General features: G+C 45.4%; 1 long non-coding RNA gene across 8 annotated transcripts; it reads left to right on the top strand.

The window, feature by feature from the left end:
* The first annotated feature begins 5,644 nt into the window (after window positions 1–5,644).
* LOC124708311 lies at window positions 5,645–9,065 on the top strand. Of its 8 annotated transcripts, none has more exons than XR_007005088.1 (6): window positions 5,645–6,043; window positions 6,148–6,568; window positions 6,763–7,013; window positions 7,606–7,684; window positions 7,800–7,889; window positions 8,890–9,065. It is a non-coding gene; the product is annotated as an uncharacterized LOC124708311 (long non-coding RNA). The 8 variants fall into 8 exon arrangements; XR_007005087.1 differs by having other exon boundaries at window positions 5,646–6,250; window positions 6,448–6,568; XR_007005092.1 differs by having other exon boundaries at window positions 5,647–6,669; window positions 6,763–6,841; window positions 6,925–7,013.
* Window positions 9,066–9,453: the final 388 nt, after the last annotated feature.

The following is a 9,453-nucleotide window of genomic DNA, read 5'->3' as shown; positions in this document are numbered from 1 at the left end:
CGACGGACAGATAAGGCTTTGAATAATGGACGCTGATGGTGCCCGACACTGAATCAACGAAAGCAATGGGGCAAAGATTCCAACGAACCCCGGCCAACCCAGCGCCGCCGGAAGGCCAGTCGCGTCCCCCAAACCGTCCCCCAAAGGGGTTTGGGGCGCGCCGGACAAAAAAAGGGTTTTGGGGGACGCGGCTGGAACGCTTTTTTCGTCTACGGTGTCCGGCGCCCCGAGCCCGTCCCCGTCCCACAGGGGACGCACCGGGCACGCCGGACACAACGAAATGAGAGGCGAGGAGGCGCGGGGCCGACGCGCGCCGGCACAGCTAATTTTAACCCAACCGTCGCCTACCTCGCGACGGAAGTTATTCGCGCGCAACGGCATCTTTGCCTTAATGGCGACGGAGGGGCAGGCGAGACGTCTCGTCGGTGCTGCGCAGCCTCCACGCGTCGCCGGCGTTCGCACGCCACCGCCCGTTCCCGCGCGATCTTCCCGCCTCTTCTCGTCCGTTCCCGCGCTTTCTTCCCGACGCCGGCGTCTATAAAAGGTCTCCCGGCTCATCAATGGTAGCCACCACACCCCGCCGGCAACAAACACAGCCCTCGTCGCTCCACGGCCGTCTCCTCCATCACCGAGTGGCAATGGCGAACCGCCCGGCGATGGCCACTTCCCTCCACCGCCGTCTCCTCCATTGACGAGCCGGCAGCGGCGTGCGGCACTCGAGGAGGCACTCGAGGAGGAGGCCCGCCGGCCGGCGTGAGGCGCAGTAGGCGGCGGATCTAGCGGCGTTCTTCGCCCCTGCCTCCGCAGCCGAGGAGGCCGCGGCGGCAGCGGCGTGGCGAGAGCGAGCAGTGCGACGCCGTTGCGGCGTTCGACGCCTCGACGGGACAAGAGGCGCGACGGCGCCGGTACCGGGAGGAGATGGAGCAGCGATGGGCCGACGAGCGCCGGCGCCGGCCGCGATGAGCGGCGGCGCTGTTCCGTGAACGGCGTGACTCGACCGAGCGCCGGCGGCGTGAGTCGATCGAGCTCCGAGCAGCGGCGACGGCGGAGGAGCGTCGACAGCGGGAGGCGGCGCTTGCGGCGCTATGGGGGAGGCGGGCGGAGCAGTTGGCGGCGGCCGACGCGTTTGCGGCGGCGATGATGGAGGCGCCAACAGATGTGGAGGAGGAGGCGCCAATGGAGGAGGAGGAGGCCGAGGCGGAGGAGACCGAGGTGGAGGACGACGACGACGAGTTCGACTGGTCCGACGACGACGCCCCGCACCCGGACGAGACGGCCGATCAGCAACGCGCCCTCGTCGAGTCCTTCGAGTCGGAGAAGAAGCTCCAGGACGACGCCCGTGCCCTCGAAGAGGCGCATATTCGTCGCGCCATCGAGCTCTCCCTCCGTGCGGCGCAGCGGGGACGGCGGAGGACGCGCGGCGGGAGCGGCACCGTCTCGGCCACCGCCGAACGCAAGGAGAGGAGGCGCGCGCAGGAGGAGCTGCGGCGTAGGGGAGGCGACGACGGGGCGGGGCCGTCGAACGCGCCGCCGGGCGGTCGGTAGTCTAGGTTTAGATGAAATCTAGCCGTTTTCATTCAAACTTTGTAATATATAATCAAAATTGAATGAAAACCTTTATTTTCGTGCACAAATATTCATTTGGGGGCGGCGTTTGGGGGACGCGGCTGGGGAGCGACGTCCCCCAAACGCGGCACGAACAAAACACGTCCCCCAAACGCTCGATCTGGCGCGGTTTGGGGGACGGTTTGGGGGACGCGACTGGAGATGCTCTAAGAGCATCCCCAGCGGTTGGCCTCCCCACGCACAAATAGCTCCGGATGGATGTAAGTTTTGGCTCGGGGAGTCTATTTTTCCCAGCGACGAGATCAGGATGGATGAATTCTTTTGATAAACTAGTAAGTTTGCACGTGCAACGCACGTCAAATAATACAAATAAAATCCATAAAATTTATAAACTAAAAAAATGAAATACTCCATTCTCCCCATTTAATGACGCAAATTTAAACACACATTTGAATGTATGAGCTACCACAGTTAAATCGGGCTAGAGGGAGTATGAGATTTATATTAGCTTGTAAATTTTTTCAAAGAATACTTCCAAAGATGCAATCATGCTTGAGGAAAGGATGCAATGCAACTAACATATGCTGGCGAGGCTTGATTCATGAACATATCTTAGGCATATTCAGAAAGTGGCATTGACAAGATGATGTATCAATCACAATTCAGAATGACAAAATCTTTTTCTTCCAAACAGTGCATGGCATTATCAGATCACTCAATATGACTGAAAAAAATATTTCTGAAGAATGTTAAACAATATATACAATATCTGTAAGAAACAATTGCTTCTAGTTGATAACTTAGTCTCTGCATGTGTAGCCCAGCTAAATACTAAGATTACAGTGCGTGAAACTACATATTTTCAGAAAGTGTAGCCATGCTAAAACTTGTTCGTATCGAGTGTACCTCTTGTCTCTTGACATGTACTCAAGAGGATGATAACAAAAATGAGTTACCCAACAAAACCAGGAGAAGGGAAATGTGGCATTAGAGATAAAAGGAGATATCTCATATCCAACCGACGATCTAACCACAATGATAGAACCATAGAGCCGTACAAACAAGTTAAAGTTTTACTTGAGCCAAATTTGCATGCCGAACAACACCTAAGACTTCACACTAATGACGCTGAAAGATATTTTTTCTTAATAGTGGCTAGATATACTTAAAGACAAGAATGCTTCCACAATCTCTGTAATCTGTTCTGGTGGGTGTGTTGGAGATGCCAAGACTCATGGAAGGTGTTTGGGACCATGAAAAACATCCTCTATATATAACCATTTGGTTCTTTGGCTCTATTAGTTTCCAAGACCTGCATCCATAGAAAAAAATCCATTTTATTCAGCATGTGGTTTTCCCAAAATCAAATCAACCTTCATATGGTATTTAAATTAAAAATTAATTGGAGTAGCAAATCATGAAGTACCTCATTCAGTGATTCCAGAAAAGGCGAGGAGTGGTCAATCGGCTGCCTTTGTTGGGTAACTTGCCACTGCCACATATTTCATCCGAGCAACATTTAGAACAATAGATAAAAAAATAAGAAGGCCTGAAAGAAGTAGACCAAATAACCAAGGTCCCCCAAAAGTGTATATTAACTCTTCGAGAGCAGTATAACAGTGATGCATGCGATATATATCTGACATATATGCACAGGCATGGAGTTTCAACAACACCTCCTATAAAACATAAGCTATGCTTAGAATATTCAGAAAAAAGTAACAATGTCATCTTCTTCCTAGAAAACCTGAAAGTGATATATTTTTCAAAGCAATCTACAACAACAGAAATATGAAAACAGAGGAGAAATAGCTAGCAACAAAACAAAATCTAGATCCAATTCCTATGTTGGTTGTTCCTGACATAATTTCCTGCGCCTAGTTTGCATAAACATATGTTGGTTGTTCCTGCAGCACACAAAATTGACAATAGCCTTTCTTTTGCTAGTTATGATATCCTAAATCATGGTCTGTCTAGATGAGTATGTAAGGCAACAAGCTTGACAATTGACATGATTTACCCTTCACTTCTATTATCCCTGTGTGAAGTAGTGTTATACGAAGCTCTCTCAAGTCTCAACCAAACAGGGTGAATATTTCCTTCCCCCATCTCCATCTTTCGAGGTCAAATCCAGAGTGGTCGGCGCAGTAACAATACATGCATAATCATCAGGAAGGGGTAGGTTCGTGGCGTCAGAGCACATGAGAACATATTAGTCATTATGAAGATCTCACCTGATCAGTCTATATCAATCAAATTGACATGAGAACAAATAGAACCGTATTGACAAAACAATTATGGTTTTAGTTGCAAGCCACATCCTTGGTCGTTGAATTCTTTCCTTGCACTGACTAAGATGCCCAGAATATAGTCAAAAAGGAGCATGGCAGGCCCATCGGGATTGTCTCCGGCCATGTAAGGTATGGACAGAAAATCCTTCACCATGGAGTTTGCTCGTGGAACCTTCTTGATGTTTGATCCGGGGATGAATTCCAGTAATCTCTTCCTTGTGAGCCTGCAAAATTCAGGCCCCATACAAATCGAAGGAGGGCTTCACCTGGGAGATGATGTGCCGGCCGACGGAACAGATGCGGGCGAAGTTGGGGGCCAGAACAGCAAGGGCGGCGGTACAGTGCGGGAAGCGGCCGAGAAGTCGTGCGCAGACACGCCGCCGCTGATCCCGACAACGCCCAACGGCGGCAACCTCTCTGAGGCGCGCGCAGTTAGCCTCGGCCGACGCCCCTCTTTTTGCAACACCCGGCCGCCTCGCCCGTCGTATGCTGTCTCCGCTGACATCGGTGATCCATCATCTCCCGCGCCTGCAATGTTGATTAGGTGGGCTGATCCACCTCACCGGTCGTGTTAGGGTGGATTGGAAAAGAAAGAGTGTCACACAAAGGTGCTGAGGACGACAAATCAGGAAATAAGAGGAATTATCGGCGTTAACCATCTCTTGAATGTGAATTCAGTGGTAATTGATTCGCGAAATCAGGGCGTGGGGGCAGGGAATCCGGAGCTTTAGAGGGATGTGGGAAGGGGGAGAACAAACGATTCTCATTCGTTAGATAAAGTCTATGTACGGTCTAGATTTCATTTTCCAACGCAAGTTCGTGCCTTTATAAGTAGTATAGATAACAGCGAAATCATACAAAACAAGAAGAAATTTGATCAAACAAAATCGAAATTTAAAGGTATTTCACATACGTAGGCGAGTTCGTACATATATAGGACGATTTCGTACATATATTTGAATTCGACCAAATGGAAATATAAAAAAATACTACATGTCGTCGTCATCGCTCGAGGTCCCGGCGTTCGGCGCCGCCGGCGGCATCCCCAAGGGAGGGGTGTTGCCGGCCTCGATGCGCGCAAGTACACGTGCCACAGTATAAAACATTTTCTAAAATATAGATCAAGTAGAAAATTAAGATTAAGACTAAAGGGCAAAGTGAGGCTAGGATTATGCGAGCTGGTCAACTTTTTTCATCATATAACTTGGGATGTGAACAGAACCTTCACGATTGGAAGGGGTCACCTCATTGCAACTATACCAAGAAGTCACCTCATTACCACTATACCTAGGCATCTGTCAAGCTAGGGAAGCCCGTCAGGCCGCAGGCCGGACCGCTCCCTTATTTCTTGATTTTGAGCTACCTAGACCAGGTCCGTCCTCGCCATCGGCCCCAGTCTTGGGAATTTCAGGCAGATCCTCAGACTAGGTATATTGCAACACACCCGCCGTAGCAACCCACGGGCATCTTTCATAGTCTATACCTTCACCATCACCACTACTATTAAAAGACCCAGAGGATCTGATCCAAGCAATCTGAGCCATACAATCGATGTATCGGACGCACCATACCTTCTCCGTGTTTGACGGGCGGACAACACCCATCCAGCGCAAATTTGAGAGCCCCACGATCGCTAATGAAACCTCCCATATTTCCCTAACTGCATAGCCCGAGAGAACAGAACACCACCACACGTCTCAGCGCCGCGCCGCCGCCGTCCCCGTCGCATATCCGAGCGGCGCCATCGCCTCCGCACGTCCAAGCGCTGTCGTCGTCCCCGTCACACGTCTGAGCGCCGGCGTCGCCTCCGCACGTCCAACCACCGTCGCACGCCCACACGCCGACCCGCCGGCCATCATCCCTTCCAATACGACCAGGCAGCAGGGATCCATCTTTTCCGCGGGGGTCCGACCTTTCGTACGCTTCACTCAGGCGGCCAGTAGGACAGCCGGCGCGATCTCGTCAGCCACAGGCACGCTGACCTTCTCTCCCCTTCAGTCGTGCGGCCAGCAGGAGTGCAAGACACATGCCGCGATCGCGTGGTCACGGCCAGTATGACGGCATCGTAGTAGCTACATGCCTACATCACACATCCTGGTTATTGGACATCAGCAACGCGAGATTGCTCCCCGTCAAGTTCCAATATATTGATGTACATGCATGTAGTTGATGTTGTCAAAATCCAGGTATTATTGTCAAATTCTGGACCAACAAAGGCTATGATTTTACTTACGTATCTTCGATTCTCAATTAACATTTCTTTCTTCTGTTTTATCTAACAATTATGCAGGGGAAACCTTTGGAAATGTTGAATCTCAACTGACTTCTTCCTGCCGTCTTAGATCTGCGTGTGTGCTACTATTTACTAGACATACAAATAGCATCAATTCCCGGTATACCAGTCAGTTTGTTTTTGCATGATTATTGTTATAGCTGCAGATTATGCAAACTGTTTAGGAGGCTGAATATGTACATGACATATCTCATAAACTGTCCAGAGAAATTGACATTTATTCTAGAATGGAGAATCTTATATTAATAAAAAGTGTCTAGCTAGATGTTGATTTGCTTACTTATGCTTGTGTCACAGATTTGTTATCAAACATTGATTGATTGGACTGCCGTTAGTCACCTCAACGTTTAACAATGGTGGACATGGTGTTGGAAATGGAGTTCTCCTGATCATCGTTACAACTGTCTACTGATTGGAAGTGAGTTGTAGATGGACTGAGGGGCAACAAAAAAAAACAATTATCACAGTTTGCAGTCTGTATATTAGCAGCAATAGTGGATGATCGTAAATCTTCACCTGGTTGGTGATTGTTTTTAATCAGAGCTTTATGAAATGTTTAAACAAGCCAATTATAAATTGTTTAATCAGGGATTTGCCTCTTTTTTTTTATAGGAATACAAGTATGAGTAACAGTGCTTGGTTGTACTTTGGGAGTCAACTTGTGTTAAGCTGTATTATTTGTATCTGAGAGGTCAAATCATTGACATGCATATAGTTTTTCATATCATTTGTTTTATGAATTGTACATCATAACTTGTGGTCTTTTCTGTATAGAACGCAAGAGGTACAATCATATTATGCTAGCAGGACGCGAGTATCGGAAAGATGATGGACATGTTCAGAAGTTTATCGAAAATTTCAAGGTTGGTCACTATTGTGCTGATACTTTCCATACTTTTATGCTTCCGGTGACAAAGATTTTGTGGATGTAATCCTGTGTGTACAACTGCATAGAGAAAGAAACTTCTTTATACAATAATATTAAGAAGTTGAGCGAAAAGTTGCACGCGGAGAACAAATTTAACTAGATATAATAAAGCACCTGACCAGAAATTTGCATAAGTGATAAGGTTCAAACAACGCAAGTAAGGTCATAAACATTACACCTAAGTTTTGAAATTGCTTTCCACCACTTCATTTATATCTATCGTAAGAAGAAAATTGGAATAGTAGTATGCCAATTTTTAGTTTCTCTGTCGAGTATACATTTTCATATCTGCACGGAAAGTGTGTAATGCTCTTTATCTTTTATTTGCTGCAAAAACACATTTGTCTTTCGTTTGCTGCAAGACTAAGCCTGCATTTGGATAAAGGAATTACTTAATATAAGGTATATCAATTCATGTAATGTGGAGGATTGTGACTCGGCTCTTGTAGAAATTTGTCGCAAGTTATCACTGTAGCTTTGTGTTATGCTTGATCCTTCGCCATAATTGATTCTCGAAATGCTGACAGGCCTGCTCTACACTGTGGACGTCTTCGGCACATGATTTTTGGGGTAATATTCCTAGAATCAAGTGATCCAGGCGGCAAGGTGCTCACTCATACAACTCTCTTGTATGTTCTTCTTATTCTGCCATTAAACTAATATTAAAACTTCCTCTTTTCTTATTTCAATCCCTTCCCATTTTTTTCATGTATGGCGGCAGCAGAGCAGGCAACACCTCTGCAGCAGGCAAGGTGGCATTGAGCAGCGGAGCCGGCTGGGCAAGTTTTTTAGCCGTGGCCGGCAAATATTGGTGAGGTTCTTTAAGCTGCAAAAATTCACTAGCCTATGTCACTATTCAGATTTCCATATGCAGAATAATGTGCAACCCTCGCCCACTTGAGAGTACATATGCATTGGATAATTACTTAACAAAAAATGTTAGCATCTAATTTGTGAGCCCCAGAATATTTCCCAGCATAATTTTAAAAATATCTATAGCTTTTCTTATCGGATTCATTACCTATGTTATCTGAAGAAGTGACTAATAGCATTAAATTGGCTTTTTTTATGGATACTGATACTATATTTAATTTTTTTTCATGGTCATGATTTCTTTATTTCTTTATTTATCTTGGCTTACCTTGTTTTATGTAAATACTTAAGCTTATAAATCTTAGGTACTTAATGATGTATCTTTTCCATTTTATTTTTATCTTTGCAGTCTTGAATATGCTGGTAAGAATTCAGTTGTATCCATCCTTAGATTTGTGAGGTCTTCTTTGGGGCTTTATACACTTAAATAGGAACCACGGAAATTAATCCTTTGTGGGTATAAGCTATGAGATACATTTTTTGTGCATTTTTTTGGGTGAGAACTGAAGCTATTTAATGTCCAAACTATAGAAGGTATCCAAATGTTTATTTTTGATTGGCTTTATGTTCCGAAGTTAAGGCATTGTAGTAGACACTGAAACAAATTGATAAAAGGAAGGGTTTGTGATTCCTTGAAAGCACATCAGTGCAAGCAGTAGCGTAAGCCTTGGCTACAGCATGCACGAAGCTTATACTGACAAGTAAGATGTTCATCAGTTGTAAACGGATCAGAAAACGGAAAGGAAGATCAGTTCGGCAACAAGATGTCTCGGTAGGGAAAACATAAACATTCATGATTTTAAAATTTAAAATATTTTCTACTATGTATAATATACATTTTTGTGTTTTGCGGATTTTTAAATATTTAAGGGTACATCTTCTCGTGCATGCTTGCAATAATGTTCTACTGGATCTAATGGACAGGACATTTTGTGCAGGTGGATGTTAGTGTAAAGCTCCTCTTTGTAGTATTTTCGTTGGTGTTGTGGAGGGGAACATCACCAAGGATGCAGGAGAAAACTGAGAAATGATTTGGTTGTTGAAATGATTTTATCTACAAAGAGATCTTTTTGTTCCAAAATTTGCATTGTAATGTCAATATTTAGTTTTTTCTTATATATATTTTACCTCTATCTATGTTTGTTATAGAATCATATTTATTATGATACAGAAATTCAACATTGTTTTGGCACAATATGCTTGTCAAGATGACTTTTCCTAACGGAGTGATTAGTTGGAGGAATAATACCGATTATTGTATTTAAATTTCATTAAAATTGATCGTTTACTTTTTGAGGTGGCTGAATGAAGTTTTTCTAAAACCAAGGAGGCATTTGATAGCCCGGTATTTTTGAAATTTTTTTAAACACTTCGCTGCCAGATGCACTCTATGTGTTACCATGATATGCGATCGCATAGTTTTTTAAAAGGATATGTGATCACAACAAAATTACTATGGGAGAGGGACTTGCATAGTAATCTTGTGGTGATGGTTCATGTGA

The sequence above is a fragment of the Lolium rigidum genome, chromosome 4, assembly GCF_022539505.1.
Source record: "Lolium rigidum isolate FL_2022 chromosome 4, APGP_CSIRO_Lrig_0.1, whole genome shotgun sequence".
Lineage (NCBI taxonomy): Eukaryota > Viridiplantae > Streptophyta > Magnoliopsida > Poales > Poaceae > Lolium > Lolium rigidum.
The sequence above is the reverse complement of the archived record's forward strand: the minus strand, read 5'-3'. Positions and strand labels throughout refer to the sequence as shown.